Below are 18,796 nucleotides of genomic sequence, written 5' to 3'. Positions count from 1 at the left end.
CGAGTGTAATTGAATATATCTTGAAAGTAAACGAGCTTAATACAAAGGATAATAAACAGAATGAAAATCGTGAACGACATTTTTTGGAAACAGTATCGCAATTAATCTGATAAGTTTGGCGAACAATTTTTTTTTTTTGCTCGGTTATGTTAGCTTGGTAGCTTTCTTATTGCGTGCTTGCTTTTATTGGGTAGACGACCTCACAGCCCACCCGGTGTTAAGTGGTCACTGGTGCTCATAAACATCTTTTATTTATTTATTGCTTAGTTGGGTAGACGAGCTCACAGCCCACCTGGTATTAAGTGGTTACTGGAGCCCATAGACATCTACAACGCAAATGCGCCACACACCTTGAGATATAAGTTCTAAGGTCTCAGTATAGTCACAACAGCTGCCCCACCCCTCAAACCGAAACGCATTACTGCTTCACGGCCTAAATAGGCAGGGAGGTGGTACCTACCCGTGCGGACTCACAAGAGGTCCTACCACCAATCTACACGATAGCAGACTTTATTATAATTTATGTAATATCCTCGCAACTTGTATTATGTACTTATAAATACATAATACACTTGCTAATATTAGTGGGTCGTCGTGTTTGCTCATTTGCGAGCGAACGTCACAAAAAAACCGATCGCATCCGATTTCATACAGGAATTTCATAAATAAAATGAAGTTTCGAAGCACGTTTGAAAAGCGCTACTAGTTTGCACATCAAAAGCGCTTTGTGAATTTCGGACGATACGTAGACGAGTCTACGGAAATGCTACGTGCTACGACGTAGAGCTAATGTAGTCAGTTCATATTCTCATGAAAAGTAAATTCTCAAGGGTGTTTCTTCAACTTTGTTTGTTTCTAAAATTATGATAGAAAACTATTTTAATATCTGATTTGGATAGTTTTCTTTTTTAATTCTAAGGCTGACGACAATACGGCTTCACAGAACGGTAAGCGTGACGTCATTTGAGGCTAAGATAATAATAACGAGCTAACAATTGAGATATATGTATACAGTGATATAGGATATAGCATTACGCTTTGTGGGTGTTAGAATTATTTAATTTTATTTAGTAAATTTTCGTTTAAACCTTATGTAATCTCTATATATACGAATGAATAGCTGTTCTTTAGTCTCGCTAAAACTAGAGAACGGCTGGACCGATTTGGCTTATTTTGGTCTTGAATTATTTGTGGAAGTCCAGAGAAGGTTTAAAAGGTAAATAAATATGAAAATGCTTGAAATTAAATAAAAATTACAATTTTGTTTTTCCTTTGATGTGTCCTCAGTCGGAGGGATTACTTTTGTTTGTTATAAGTTTATTTTAGAAAAAAGTTTAGGTCTTTTATTTATCGATAGAAGTACTACGAAGTCTGCCGGGTCAGCTAGTTAGAAATAAATTCAACGCACTACGATGCTTACATGTATCAGAAAAGCACGACTGGAGGAGGAATCAATTAATATAATCGTTATATATATAGTTATAATCCTTAGTATGATATGTGAATGATCCTTTTAAATTAAGGTACTTTTAGCGGTTTTTTTTATCACCGAGCTAACTCACTGAATCCTTTTTTTTACTGGTGAGCAGAGTCCATGAACATCGCAACGTGAATTCCAAAAAAAAGAGCCTCACTCTTCAAACTGAGAAGCATAACTATTTTATTAGCCTACAGTCGTCGACTCCTGCACGAAAATGTTTGATCAGTGTGTGACCTTTTTTTTGTTTTTTTGTTTCCTACCTAGCTGAGAGCCTTGAGAGGCTATTTCAGCATAACCTTAACTAGTAGGTGAGCTCACGGGGCTCAAACCTGACGACGTTGCTAACACGAACCCTAGCAAGAGCCGTGCTTCGCAGAATCTACTATCGGATCTGAAACGCGACCCACTGAGAAGATCCGCCGAGAAACTAAGTGGGCTGTATCTGAGGGTTAATTTTACTCGTCGAGCCCTTCGTCGTAATCGACGGGTTCGATGAGAACGATGACCGGTGCTTGAGGTACCTAAAAGCACCGTTAGTGTATCGGAAGGATCCGAAATGACGTGTTTGGGGCGACGTCGGCTGCTTTCCATTCTGTCCGCAGGATCGGGAATGTAATTATCGGCGGCCACGATTGACGGTTCTCGTGTCGTGCCGCTTTATCGAAGTATGAGTGTGACCAGTTGACAGTGGTGACATATGGCATGGTAGCTCACAATGGGCCTTATCAGAAACATAACTATTACGTGGAAAATATGTGCAGGATAGCGATACCTACTCTTAGCTCACATTGAATGTATTTTTTATTGTATAATATTCTTCTTCTGAATCGACATCTTCATTTTTGTAGGTCGTGTCTAGTTCGATGACTGTTCTCTCATCAGCCATTTCACAACTCTTCTCGATGAGTCTTGATCTTCAGTAGTTTTACGTGATACAGATACAAGGATCCAGGTAAGAGTTGCTATCAATTTCGACTTACAGGTCGACGCTCGTCTATTATCCAAAACTCATCATTTTTTATTTATTTATTGCTTAGATGGGTAGACGAGCTCACAGCCCACCTGGTGTTAAGTGGTTACTGGAGCCCATAGACATCTGCAACGTAAATGCGCCACCCACCTTCAGATATAAGTTCTAAGGTCTCAAGTATAGTTACAACGGCTGCCCCACCCTTCAAACCGAAACGCATTACTGCTTCACGGCAGAAATAGGCAAGGTGGTGATACCTACCTGCGCGAACTCACAAGAGATCCTACCACCAGTAAAAAAAAACAATAAAAAATATAAAATAAAAAAAATAATGAAAAAGACTCCAGACAGACTCCCGACTAACTAAATCTCCAAAAGATCCATTTAAATTGTTTCGCCGGAGGATTTCGTTCGTATCCCCCGGATCCACGTACGAGGAATCCCTTGTAACTGACAGCTTGATGCATTACCCTCGAGCCGTTTTTATGAGACTCCGTACAGATTGACGGGAGGAGACGCGATATAGCTCCTGGTCGTTGCGGTTTGAGTGCCACGTGCACAAGATAGCCGGACTAGATAAAATATTTATTTATCAAATACCCTCTTTTTCTATCACTACTTCTTGATTGAGGTAATCATAGATATTGATGATGGAATGTGTTACGAGTCCGTGCGGGCTCGTATGAACGTATTTCTATACTGACTATGACAAATTTTCACAACGAGGTGGCCACTGCTTAACTTATTTGGTTGACTCATTGGAGCAATTATTAACATTCTTAATAATGGGGTCGTGGAGAATGTTTTTTTTTAGTCTTTTGTTGTGTGGTAAATATCTGTATACACATGTATTGAAACCAATATAAAATAAATAAATAAAACAATATATGTATGGTCATAGACAACAAGTTAGAACTCACTGGCGCACACAACGTGCATTTATAATGAAAGAATTTGTCTACTATCACGGATAACGGGTCTTAGATAAGCTTAGACGATTTGGAATGACCAAGAATGCAGTGTCCCAGCTGCATAATACTTGGAGATAGGATTATATTGCTCAAGACGAAGATGAAATTTGTGCGCAATCTCGTCACCTTTATTTTTCTCAGTAGGGCTGAGTACTGGACTCTAAGGTCTGCAAGTCGCAAACGGGTTGATGTCTTCGAAATGATGTGCTAGAGACGAATGCTGCGGATTCCATGTACTGCACATAGGTTAAACGCCTCAATACTCGCGTAGCTCGAAATTAAAACAAGGTTTTTTAGTATCTGCCTCAAGCGAATCTTACAATATTTCAGACAATTGCCAAGAAAGATCTAGAAGAATCTAGAAGAATCTAGAAGAATCTAGAAAACTGGTGTTTACTGGCAAAATGAAAGGAAAAAGTTAGCAGGGGCGCAGAGCGATGCGTTGCTCTGGCCAGGTCTGCTCCACTCTCGATTCCATCGTCTACGATGCTGTCAGAGTCACTAAAGAGAAGACGAGATGGCTCAATATCGTAAGGACGAAATTCAGGACCTTAAAACATGAGTAGCTCGATTAAAGGTGGAGGAAATATGTATATGTATCAGTCTCTAGTGCCCATTGTACAGAGCATTCTAATTTGGGCCAGATGCCCATGAGTGATTTGTCTCCCAGTCTTAATTTGCTCAGGGCAAGTGGTAATATATCCAATTCGAGGTGAGTTGCTTGCCCATTTAGATAAGCGGTGGCATTAACATAAATATGTTAATACGCTGCGGTTTGCTAATGACAAGCATCAGAGCGGCATTATTATAGTCTGCACATCATTAAGAAAATTCGATTGCTTTGTGGGTACGAGTGAGCGTGCATCTTATTGTAATTTTTACGGACTTTACTTTAAGATCTTCTTTTTCCCAGTCGTAAACTCTTGACAGAGTGGTCGTGGTCATGCATCAGTCGGATCCTCCGATACTCTCGTGATGCGACGCCATGTGGCACGGTGTTTCACAGAGAGCAATCATTTATGTTGGAGTGAGTCATAGATTTCATGAGGTCGGTCCATCGTGTTGGAGATCGTCCGCGAGAGATTTTAAGCTACTACTTTCTAATACTACATAAATGGTACTGAAACTTTTTTATTATGAATGAAAGATTACTGGTAGCCCGGAGACCTTTCCAGTTTCATCAGGACAGGCGGGCGAGCAAAGGCTTAGCCAGGAAGATACTGAAACTGTCTCGTTTCTGGGACGAGCTGCCATTTATTTTTTTCGAACTATAGGTGTTTGTTTTTAAGTAATTCGAAGTGCATATGTCTATTTGAGTATATAATGTGCTATTCGTGAAGAATTTTGTTGAGTTACTGGTGTCTTGTCGCGTATCTCTGCCACGAAGTATTAACGCGTTCCGGTTTCAAAGGTGGGGCAGGTATCTATATATTAATACGTGAAGCAAAAACTTTGTATCCCTTTTTGCGAAAATTGCGCGGACGGAGGAGTAAGAAATTTTCCACACTTATAGAGAATATAGAGAAGAAGTGCACAATGCTAATATTTTTTTTAAATAATGCATAAAAGATACATTAAATCAATAAAGAAAACATTACACACACTACAAACCATGTATTTGACGCACACACGCATGCATACTATTTATTGTCAAACTTTTGTTCTTGACGTCTGTTGTCAAATTGAGAATAGATTAAATATTGTTTGTCTTTGTTAATATTTTTTATAGTGTAGTCTTGGCGAAATTTGTGATTATAGAAGTATAAAATACAATCATAATAGTCTACAAACTTACAATTCCAATTAGTTATAGTCGAATTTCGACTACTGCGGGACCTCTATTTGTTCTATAGAACTGAGACTTCGAACTAGTCTCAAGATTGGAGGTGGCATTTACGCTGTCAATGGACTCCGGGAACTACTTAACACCAGGTTGATGGTGAGATCTTTTACCCGGTTAACCAATAAAAAAAGCCAAACTCGTAGTCATGACTGCTCTGAATTAATGTTATTGATGCGTTGTCGGCTCTTATCGGAGCACGCGATAAAATTCAATAGATAATATTAGATTATTTTCATTGTAACACGTATCGAGTCGATTCGTTCGCTTGTACTGTTGAAAATGTATTTATCCTTTATATATGAGTATGAGTAATGAAATTATTTGCGTCTTATTTAAACTATAAGTATATCTTTGTAAATAATTTTATTGATTATAATCTTATTGTATGTCATAATGTGGTAACCAGTAATCACAGTAATAATAGTTTATTGGACCTCTTGTCAGTCCGCAGAGGTAGGTACCACCACCCCGCCTATTTCTGCCGTAAACTAGTAATGCGTTTCGGTTTGAAGGGCGGGGCAGCCGTTGTAACTAGACCTTAGAACTCATATCTCAAGGTGGGTGGCGGCGTTTACGTTGTAGATGTCTATGGGCTCCAGTAACCACTTAACAACAGGTGGGCTGTGAGCTCGTTAAACTTTTTTTATTGCCCTTGTAAGCAGACGAGCATACGACCCACCTGATGGTGAGTGGTTACTGTAGCCCGTAGACTTCAGCAATGCCAGGGGCAGAACCAAACCGCTTCCTACCGTTAAAATTACCGGTAAATAAATTTGAATGATTCTTTTATCGTGGAGTTCATTCGTTCACACGTATCCGATACTTTAATATTTAAAAACGCATGCTGTCTTCTTAGGCTCTGCCACATTGTTCGATACAAGTCGAATATATTCATGCCATGGAGATTCTAAATTATCTGGTCTGGTTTATCTTCTTTCTTCTTCTATATTTTTTTTATTGCTTAGACCGTGCTATCTAACGTGCCGGCTAACTAACACTGAAAGAGTTTTTCAAATCGGACCAGTAGTTCCTGAGATTAGCGCGTTCAAACAAACAAACTCTTCAGCTTTATAATATTAAGTATAGAGTATAAATAATGTTAGCTCAGTTCTTTATATTCAGAAGATTTTAAGGATTCACTTTAGAGCTTATAATTTCGGCGCATTAATACAGTTTAAAGCTTTACTGAAATTAGAATTTCAACAAAACAATTCCATACAGCAAAATTATAGATTAAATAAATAAATCGATAGATAATGGGACAACAAAAAATAAAACACAAACTTTCAAACCAGTTTCTTTATTTCTTGTTCATTTTAATACAACGTACAAGTAAAATTATCATCAGATTATTTCTTATCGAGTCCTTAACTACTAACTTAGCTGTAATCTGAGTAACAATGCCTGAGTATCCATAAATTATGTCGACATAATTCAAGAGGTCAACCCACGCGTTAGAAAAAAGAAAATTAAAAAAAAACTCAATAAAAAATTTAAAAATTGCTATCAAAATTGGAATGTAAGTGAGATTAATACGTTCCAAATTACATAGAAATAATATTTAGGAGAAAAAAATATAATAATAATAATGCAAAACCGTACTGCAAACACAACTGTTCAAAATACAAATCATATTAATACGAATGTACGCTAATTTTGTGTAACTTCATATCACTCAAGTTTGTTACAAAGATTATCCTGTGAACGCTATGCACATGAACTGGCATATGCTTATAAGATATTAAATGCGATTATATTTTCGCGAACGCTTTTCATAGTCTTTCGATGGGCGTATTAGGTCACAGATCATCTGGTGTTAAGTGATAAATGAAGCACATAAACATGACAACCGTAAGACCTCCCACTTCGAATATAAAAGTATGAATTCACACAAAACTAACGTTTGATATTAAATTATTAAAAAAAAACTAACCTAAAATACAATATTACGAATAACATTACCAACCGCAGGACATTAATTCCCGTTAATAAAATATAAATTAAAATTATTCAAAACGTATTTATTCATTGTCATCTCTTAGAAGATGATAAACTTGTACCATAACTTTAATGTTGGATTTGTAATATCAAAACCACAAAGTCTAATGCTGGTTTATTGTTTCAAGCGAAACACAACCTCCAGGTTTGTTATGGGATGCAATTTTCCTTCGTGCGAACATTTGCAGATACGACTTTGTGGTTTTGCTAGCAAGAATCGTAATTCGAAATCGAAAAAAAAAACATTTGTCCATATTAACAAACCGCTAAAAGTTCTTAAAGATCTAGATCCCAAAGTACCGGGGAAATTTGTTTTTAAATTGTATTTGATGTTAAATAAAGAAAATACTTTGTTCGACACTTTTCTAGAAACTCGTGGAAGTTTTTATTATTATTTTTTTATCATTGCTTAGATGGGTCCTGGGTTACCTGGTGTTAAGTGGTTACTCGAGCCCATAGACATCCATATCGTAAATGCGCCACCCACCTTGAGATAACTAAGACTTTGATAACTGGTTTTGTGAGGTTTCTTTTTTTTTCTTTTTCTTTAAAAAAAAGTTATATAACTTTCAAATACATTTGCTACAAAGAGAAAAGATTATGGCGGAAAGAATTTTTTTATAAAAATGTCTCGGCTAAGGGTTTAAATCACTGTCTTCTTTGTGTTTGATTTACAACGGAGATTTTACTGTTTTATTTGTCTAGACGTAAATCTTGAAATGTCTTAAAGCCGATTTTGGCTTTTCGAAACTATTCTCTTACAGTACGTGGTAGATTGCGTTTTTGTATAACGAATTCACAGAGTTATTTCGTCGTGCTTTTTAGATGAAGTTTGTGTACAGGGTTATTTGTACCCCTGTTGAAAAAGATGGCCGTAGGTTGATTTGATGATACAAAAAAAGTCTATTAATGTATCACAAGTTTTTTTTTTTAATTTATGGTTTAGATAGTTGGACATGCTCACGGCCAACCTGGAGTTATTGGTTACCGGAACTCATAGAAGCCTCCAACAATATTAATACCGCTACCCACTTTGATACGTGAATTCTATATATCAGTTTTATAGTACAACGGCTGCCCCACCCTTCAAACCGAAACGCATTACTGCTTCACGGCAGAAATAGGCGGGGTGGTGGTACCTACCCGCGCGGATTCACAAGAGCCCCTACCACCAGTAAAAAACTCGGATGCCTTGAATTGAAACTGAGAATTGAAACTGAATGTACTTCGGAATCTAGATTTACAAATAAAATTACAAAGATATAGTCGAACATCGTGACTAGAACGAACGCATTTCGTGTCATCACGAAAATTAAGGAAGTATTACATGTATACAAAGCTTAGCTTGTAACTTAACGCGTAATGGAAACTTAGGGGCTAACTTAACTGATACATGACTGACTAGCGTCGACGCACACAATAAGTTAAATAAATAGTTTAAAAAAGAAAACCAGTTGTTATTTTAATGAAACATTTTCAAGTTTACAACAGTTTTGACAGCAATACATTTATTTTTGTATATTCATTTTGATGTTTGCCTCGTTGTGATCAAAATATGTTTTCGTATATTTGTTTATCTCACACGCATTCGTATGGCAAATACGAGAGTGACAACTTAAAATTTTCAATTAGAGCCCACAATAAAGTCTTAACTGTTTAAATTTCAAAGGAAACTCCCATCAGCCAACATGCCTATGCCTATATGTGCCTCTGACAACGAAACGACAGCCATATCGTGTATAACCAGGAATTTCCGGGAGAGGGCCTATTTGCAAACTTAAAACGGCCTTTTGTTTGCCTATCGCGTCTCGTAAGCGGCACGATTAAAGTTGGCCTCAAGTTTAATTAAGTTCGGTGACATCCGCCCGTCACCGGCTTCATAGCCCGACTGTCAAAACTGCGTATTTTAGACAATCTCGATTGACTTACAACAATTCTAAAGTTACATTTTATTTTATTTTTTTTTAATTGTAGAATGAAGTATGCAGCCTACTTAAAGAGAAGCAGTCATCGTTGCTCGTGGACATCAGCTGTTTCAGCGGTACAGACAAATTACTGCCTTGAATTTTGTATAAAAAAAACATTTTTTTGTGATGCGATTTATCATTATATGTATTGTTATTATTATTATCTATGATATTATTTATCATTATATTTTTTTAACTTGTTTGTCGATTTGAGATAGGGTTGTTTTAATTTAGAGAATTCATATTCTTTCTGATGAGGAGAAATCAATTATAATTGTGGTACATAAACTTGAATGTTTTTTTTACGTAAAAGTCTTGTGAAGTAAGAAACTTTAGGACACAGTAAAAAGGTAACATTGTTTTAAATTAAGCGACTTACGTTCTCTTGCGCTTACTGCTTGTCGCGTAATTGCTGATGCCCATGAGCGTTACTATTGAAATCTTGTTGATTGTGTAGGTACTACATAATATATAGGTCGTAAAATTTTCCGAATGCAAATTGTACTTTTTATTCCTGAAAATCCACAATCAAACTTTACATTCTGCGTAAGTCAATCGACATTGTTCGTTTTGTTAAAAAAAAAAAAGAATTTTCTGAGCAACATTTCAACGTAACGCGTGTATATTTACGAACATTTAACACTGTGGGTTGATATAGATATTAAAATTCGAAGGTGCTCGAGAGGCGGAAACAGGTGTGTCTTAGAGATCATTAAAGAACTGCCCAATACGATCTAATTTAACATGAACACTAAACAACTAAATTAGCATCGGCGGTTCGCCTGTATTAAGAATCGATTCCCGTATTGTCTCGAGTCTCGAGTGAATATTTAAAAAAAATCTAATATTTAAAAAATAATAATCTAATATTGAATATTTAAAAAAAAAAAAAGTCATACCCGCTGAGTTTCATGCCAATTCTTCTCAGGACGGAGGCTAATTCTTGTGAATTGGCGGTAGTTCTTTTGACGTTCAACAAATATGTACTTTCATTTATGTTGAATAATTTTTTTTTGATTTGATTGATTTGATGTAGTCAATCGGACAGGCGTACATTCTATTCGTGTAGCAGGCCGAACCGCGTCAACTAAATTACACCACACGTTATAATACCTAAACAGATTATAATGTTGGTTAGCGACAAAGTTCATCATCATGAAAAAATATATCATCGGTATCATTCAACTCCACATAAATTCAAACCGTCAAAGAGCAATCCGCTTTGGACAATTTCATGTTAACCTTAACAACATTTTGGCAACAAATATCTTTTTTTATTTATAGGTTTGATCTAATTAAACGGTTTACTTCCGATTTTGAAAACATGACGTAATCATCTATCGTCTATGAAGTATGAAAATAGAAAAGTCGATTTCGATAGTGAAATGATTATCGTTTTTAAATGACATGGCGCTATCAAATTCAGATGGCGCACTAAGTTAACCGACCTTTTTTTTTTAATTTATCTATCAATTACATTTAACAAAATTAAACTAACCTCTTAGTGCGCCAGCTAAAGTTACAAGCGCGCGTCCTTATCATATTCAAAAAGAAAAAAAAGAAAAGAAAACACGGTTTGCTGTAATCAGTCTTAGAGTTTGAGTCATACTTTCTATCTAACAAACGAATTCTTAATTAAATGTAGGCCAGAATTAGACTGGATTCAGGTAACTTTTTGAATTTTAAATACTTAAATGAGTTCTGAATTTCGAGAGCCAATTCGACTTGGTCATGCAAAAATGCAAACTTTTTTTTATTTATTGCTTAGATGGGTGGACGATCTCACAGCCCACCTGGTGTTAAGTGGTTACTGGAGCCCATAGACATCTACAACGTAAATGCGCCACCCACCTTGAGATATAAGTTTTAAGGGTCTCAGTATAATTACAACGGCTGCCCCACCCTTCAAACCGAAACTGCTTACTGCTTCACGGCAGAAATAGGCAGGGTGGTGGTACCTAATCGCGCGGACTCACAAAAGGTCCTACCACCAGTTAAATTGTATCTACGAAATATTATTAATTCGCTATAAAAAGTATTTTGGTTGTATCAAGGTTCTAATAAATACTGTCAAGTGACGTAGATTACGATCGATTGTTCTCTACAACAAAACTTATCCCAATTTACGTGCATTATTGCATAACCAAATTCAACTGATGCACGTTTGATTTATTCCCGCGTTTTTTTTTTTGCTATTCTGATAACTTTTAAGATTTTATAGGAGACTTTTAGATTTCGTAACATTACGTGTAATATTAGTACAGAAATGCAGTGCGATTAAGACGATGATATAAAATGTTTGTATACATAAAACGTTGTTCTTTTAACTCGTTACCAAAAATCTATTCGATTAAAATTTGGAAAGGGACTTCATCCGGCTAAGGTAAAGGCGTCTTGTATAGTAAGGCTCTCGGGGAAAATTTGCTGTCACTCATTTATCACTAGGGCGAGACGGACTGAGGCGGTCCTATACGCATACGACAGAAAGTTAATCTTATATAAAAAGAGACATGTTTGTTTGTGTGTGTAAGTGTCGCACCGCGATCTGCCTCTTACCCACACAAATCAGTGATCTTAAATTCCCAATAGAATCGTACGGTTCGTTATTCAAAATGGCGTTGCGTTTTCGCGCGCTTTTGTATTGTCAAATTCGAAAATGTCAGTGATAAGTGTGCAACAGCCGTTAGGTACGTCAATCTTAAAACATACACTACCATCGTTTTAGAGCTACCAACATCGAATATTCATATTATTAATATTAAACCTTAAACGCTAGAGAGTACAAAAAATAAAGGAAATATTGAATATATGAAAATCAACACAGCGAAAATTATCGCTTTTTTTTTTTTTTTTTCAAGAACAACACGTATCTTTTTTTTACGTTTACAGTAACATTATAAAATGTAATTTTACATTTACTTAATATATGTAGGTGTGAAGTAGATTTCACCAAGACTGTTCTCATGAAACCGAAGGAGAGAGAGAGAGAGCGCAGAATCCTACATGAGAAAACTCTGTGCGTTAGTTGAAACATTCAACATTACTTGTTTGTTTCCCTTCGTTTATTTCCAAATGTATCAAAAATATCAGCCAAAATAGCCCTTTCCTTTAGTGAAAAACCTTGATAGATTACATACCGAACAGTCTCAAAGATGAGTCAATACAAACTTCAATGAAGATATGCATAGAAATTAATAGTTACTTAAAGCAATAACTACAAAGAAAACTACCGCGATATTAATCCTTATTACATAGACAATAACGTTATAAGATACATCGCTTACGACTATATAGAAACACGCAAGGGGAGTCTTTATAAAAAATCGAAAAATGAGAACATTACATTATCCGTTAAAGATAAAACATTCATTCAAATTTAAGGCCACGGCGCAATATGGTGTTTCAGTAGTTTTATTTAAAACTTTAGTTCGTTTGGATTATAATAAATTTTTTATGTAAATGGTGTCGTGATATAATCGTCGGTGCGATGGTCCTGTTGGGCGTGCATTCACGTGGCTATATTATGATTTACGTGTACAGATACAAGTTTCTTATGTAGCGAGTGAACTTAAATACTACAACGTTAATACTACGGAGAGCACTATGAGAGACGCGTTATAGACTACATTCGTTAAAAAAATATTCGATTACGGTGATAATAGAACATTGAAGCTCAAATGTTACTTAACAACTAACGTATATAATGCGACCCCTAAAAATACAGACTAAACCGTACGATAACACTACGATAATTAGGACATATAGTTATAAATTTAGTTGATCATAAGCATTGGTTCATTACAAATGGCAGGATGGTTTAATATTGTATAAAACTGTGTGGACAAAGCGTGTGGACGTAAGTCTAACGCCCGGTCAAATACCGCGTTGATATTATTAAGATATAACATTTTAATCTAAAAAGCAATTAGTACGAGGACTAGCATCTTTTGGAAAGATTCCAAATCAGTCAACCGATAGGCAAACATTGGAACGCACTTCAGGTGATTTATGTCAGCTAGGACATGCACCTCCCGCGAACCCTAGTCGGGTATTGGCGGATGTGTGTCCAACATTTGGGAATCCTCATAACCGTTTTGCCTAAGCCATGCCGCTTGGACGATATGTCGTCCAACCAAAAAATTTCCTAATAAACCTTTCATTATCAACTTTGAACAATCCAAACCGAGTATTGTCATATATTACGAACGAAGCGTAATTTCAACATAAACTTCACTAACCGTTCCCACGCCAATTCAATTCATCAATAAAAAACGCATACCTGATATGTAGTAATTTGCTAGACAATCTCATTCATTATTTGGAATCTTTCCTAATATATTATGTAAAAATATTTATAGCTAAAACACACACGCTTACGACAATTATTAATCTAATGAAAAAATTTAAGATGCTTAAACTACTCATGTTTTATGGTTTCACTAAAGATAGACAGACAGACACATAAGGAAAAAATACGTTCTAATGTATTATGGAAAAATACATGTCTTAATTTAAAGAAAGCCGCGTCTATCGGCCCAGTATACGAAATAGTAAAGTAAAGCATAGTATATATATTACGCAACTAGTCCAATATATTATAATGGTAAGTATAATTAATATCGTATAAAACACCTAAAACTTAATTTTAAAATTAACTGTAATTCCGTATCATTACGTGAAAATAAATGCTTTCATATACTAACGTTTTAACATAGAGCGATAGTAAAATACTTTCATTTTGTAATAGTAATAATAATAAAATGTATTATAAATTCAAACGTGTTTCAAATTTAAAAAAAAAACAGCTCAATTTCTTCGAGGATGGATGGTTTGTGCTCATATGTGCATAGTTTCATTTTACCTTAACTTACAACAATCAAATTCTCTTGGGAATCTCAAGGAAAACGTCTCGGAACTTCATTCCGTATTCAAAAGTTAATTTATAACTCAACGTCAATCATGAGAATTCATAAAAAAATTAATTATAAAAATTCAATCTTAATCGATCAATGAAAATTTATCAAAAAATTACGTGAAACACCAACGTTCTGTGCAGTCCACTAAAATTATTATATTTATTAGCGAATCAAATCATTGCTGCTTTATAACAATGAACGTCGCCATACCAAGTTCGCCTCATAAAAACCCACAATGAAAGCGAAATAGATCAATCGAATACAATGTGATCATCGAAATATATATTGCGATTAAACCAATACACAATTCCTGAGCAAAATGTTGGCGAAACACGATAATGTCGATTGGTGAGACGCAAACTAAAGGCCCGTTTACGCGACGCGTTTACTCATATGTGTTCGCGCGTTCAGGTAGAGAGTTATAAACGCGCGAACATCGTAATTAATTCAGGCGCTAAATTCGATTTAGTTTTCATTCATTCTAATGGAAATGGAAACGAAATGCGCAAACAGGCCTCTCTATATACAAACAGCTTACGTTCCAAACGCAAATTACAAATTCAACGACCATCTTAATACAAGATCAAATTTTCAACCATTTATAATCTGACAAGCTAACATCAATATTATAATCTACACGATGTATACATTAACAGGTGAATTTCTAGTAACTGTCACAAATTACCGAATTATTAATTATTTTTTTTTTTTTCAAACAATTTCTCATGATTCGTACCTCTATCGATATGGTTTATTTAAACCCTCATGATTATCCGGTCAAATTCGGATATCATTTCATGCGTTCAACAATAAGCCCCGATTGCGTTCTCTCGACCAACAACATACGTTTAATTCTAAACAACACCTTAACATTATTAATATTATCGTTGATATTATTGTTTTAAATTTATAAAAATACACACTTTACTTTCAACATTCGGACCGTTAGTTCCATCACTTGTATGCACCCCGGCACCCCTTAATCCTATGTAACGCTACAAACATTTAGAACACTACAGTATTTACATTTTAAATACACTTCCTGAGATGAGGTGGGAAAACATTAGAGAAATACGGGCGAAGAGTTGAAGCTTACATATCCATCAATATTAAAGTTTCAAACTTACGGGATGAAGAAAGAAAAAGAAATAAATACATTAGTAGATTGGAATACGTTTTTGGACGTCTCGTTTGGATTTTTCTTGTCAAATTCAATGTAAAAGCTGTTAAAAGATTGTTTTTGTGTTTATCTAAACGGCGACGTCTAAAAACCACCTAGCTTGGGGTAAAAAAGGCAACGCCAGCAGCATTCAAGTCATATGATTCTGTGATTGATTTTACAAATTTTGGTGATTTCGTTGTAAAAGAATTCTTCGTTTTCCCTAATTTAAAATCTTAAGAAATCTTGCCGAGTACAAAAAATTATAAAAACATTGCCGTGGCTAAAGGGCTTAAGTCTAATATGTGCTAATCTTAGTAAAATGTTCCCTATAGTAATTGACTTGGAAAATAGGTATTGAATTGCGCAATAGAAATTTTGATTGATCGAAACTGTCCTTAATTTGAACGTGGATGGATAATTTTAAACTTGAATAATGCGGACGCGAACTAATCAACAGTGTCACAAAATATTAGTCTAAAAACTCGCGTTATTTTTCGCACGCAAAACATATTTGGAAACACATCTCTTTCGTTAATTGATTTAAATGAAACAAACATTTGATGTTTGTTTATGCTTATCGCAATACACGACGAAAAGCCACATTGAACTAACCAAATACTCGTGTACATTACGATTCAATGTATGCAATATTAAATTTTCCAAAAACATTTAATGGTTATTTAAATCGTATATCCAAAGGCGGAACTGTTTCGAAAACTCAACATCTCTATCACCATGCTGCTGTGGAGGGGACAGGTTCAAGGACTAAGGCTGTTAAGAAAGAATCTACCTCACAGAAAGTAATGCTTACGAAGTTATCACTTACGTTTTACTTATCAATTACAAGAGAATATTTATAGCCTAGTCTCATAAGAATGTGTATTTATAAGATGCATCCAAAGCAGATACACAAGATAATTTTAACGAAGTGTTAATGGACAATGTTAAAACGTCTGAATGTGTCATAAATGTCATTTTGATCGGGACATTTTATATATAGAATTCCGATTATACAAAAATATATAAAGAAAACTTTTATTATTTAAAACTCTTTAGTTTTCAAAAAGGATTTTTCTGCAGTGTCATTCAGTGTTATAGAGTGAAGTCTATCATTCTGTAATAAGAGAGTTCAGTTTTGTATAGTTTATTAATACTGTTTAATTTTTTAATATTAATTTTAAAACAGATTACCTAAGTGCTTTAAAGGTTGTCATCTTATTATATGTCAGAAAATACAATTAAATATTTTATTGTTTATTCCTTCTGAAGTACTTCCTCCATATCATTATAATAATACATAATTAAATTTTAAATATTCGAGAGTGTATATTTCCCCTGTGTTATCTTTCGTTTTTTTACCGTAACAAGAAGTTGATTGATTGTAACATGATTGTTGTTGGCATTTGATTTTTGATTACAATTCATTTTTATTTCGAATTCGACGACCCAACTTTATCAATTAATAACATAATGAGTTTTTTCTTCTGAATGTGTATACGTGTTATTTTGATGTTATTTTCGTCAAACTTGTATTGACCTTTATGAATAACATAATATTGACATTTTGGTAACAGTATCAATTGCTATATAAGGTCTATTGCAGTGATTCTCAACCACTGTTCGGCGGCGCTTTTGTGTGCCGCCAAATTTAAAAAGTGTGCCGCCAAATTTTGCGAATATATAATAATGTTAATATTATTAAATTATATAATTTTAAAAGAAAAATATTTTAAACATGAATATATATTTAAATCCACAAAAAACAATTTTATAGTATATTTTAGTTTATTTCGTATATTAAAATTTTTTGATAAACTATTTATGCAGTGTGTTGTAGTAAGTAAATCATTTTTATCTTCTTTTTTTGTGTGCCGCCAAATTTTGAAATCGTTAAATATGTGCCGCAACAAAAAAAAGGTTGAGAATCACTGGTCTATTGTTATCATGTCGTGTTGTGAGCGACTTGTAAGTGTATGTGTCTATTTTTGTGTAACAAATTCTATGAGGGGTCGTTAACAGTTTGCTTAATCTGTAAAACGCCCATTAGGTGAGTTTGTTACACGAATACCACTGAAACCTATACTGAATTAAGGAATCGCATTAGAACCGATTCATTCGTTGAATTAATATTGTTTTTTTTTTTTTTTTTTTTATGATTGAAGGATTACTGGTGGCCCGGAGGCCTTTCCAGTTTCACCAGGACAGATGGGCGAGCAAAGGCTCAGCCAGGAGGTTAATATTGTATTTCGTCACGTCGACTAAATATCAGGACAAGATCAGGGACCAAGTTTGTTTTTCTGATTATTATTTTTATTGCCCTAGAAGGCAGACGCGCGTACGCCCACTTGATGATTAGTGGTTACCGTCGCCCATGGACTTCAACAATGCCAAGAGCAGAGCCAAGCCGCTGCCTACCGTAATAGAAGCATTAATAATAACAGTATTTGTTGAAATAAGAGAACTCGTATGAGATTTTGCCGATGCGGGGGCTACCTATGTTGGACCGACCAGGTTGGTTCGGATCTCCACGCCCCAGTTTCCGACTATCCGATCGAGATTGAGTTCGTCAGTGGATTTTACCAGGCAACTAAAAGCTCAGAGGTCAGAGTCAGATTCAAATATAAGCAGTTTGACATTGTCCCTTAACACTATGCGGTGATAATTTTGAACAAGGACCACGGAGTTCCGAAATCATAGATTAGGAATGTGGCTTTCAGTTTCATGTCAATAAAGAGATTCACGGTTTATAGTGTATTCTTTGAAGTGTGCTTGAACGTATATAGGCAAAATCCTTGACTGAACAGTAACTGCATTATTTTGTATTACCTGATTATGATTGTTCCCTGGTTAACTATCAGTGTTTCTAAAGCCTTTTTTTTAATCCAAGTTATTTTAGACACAGTTAGAAGATCACAATTCATTTATCAACAGGTCCGCGGTATTGCGGGTTTCGCGTGTTTCATAGTTGACTATAGGCCAGGTCACAATGTCAATAGACTGCCAAGAGGCAGTCGTGAGCACTCGTGAACACTTCAATTTTAAGTTTTTTTTCTGTCGCACAAAATTAATACGCCACGCGTGTAATTGTGGCATCAACACTTATTTTAGATGTCTAAGGACTAATTGGTTTTCGCTATACAGTTACCGCCTATTCACTGAGTATTGGGATCGATAAAAAAAAAAATGAAAATGAAAAAAGATAGTCGTAACATATGCTTTGCAATTCGATTTCTATGCACTACTCTTAAAATCAGAAGAGCGTCGCATACTCTGTACAAAACATATTTCGTGATTCTTTTACTTACGTCATATAGAATACTTACTAAATCCATGTAGTTTTGTTCCCGACACCAACTGTTCACCAAAATAGATGCAGTATGTACACACACGAAAACACACTAAAAACTACACCGAGGACATTTGAGTCGTCTATTATCAAAGGTGGCAATCTGCGCATTTGGACAAAAAAATGTTATTGATATGTCAATA

This window comes from Bombyx mandarina, chromosome A1 (genome assembly GCF_030267445.1).
Source record: "Bombyx mandarina strain Sakado chromosome A1, ASM3026744v2".
NCBI lineage: Eukaryota > Metazoa > Arthropoda > Insecta > Lepidoptera > Bombycidae > Bombyx > Bombyx mandarina.
Note: the sequence above shows the minus strand (reverse complement) of the source record.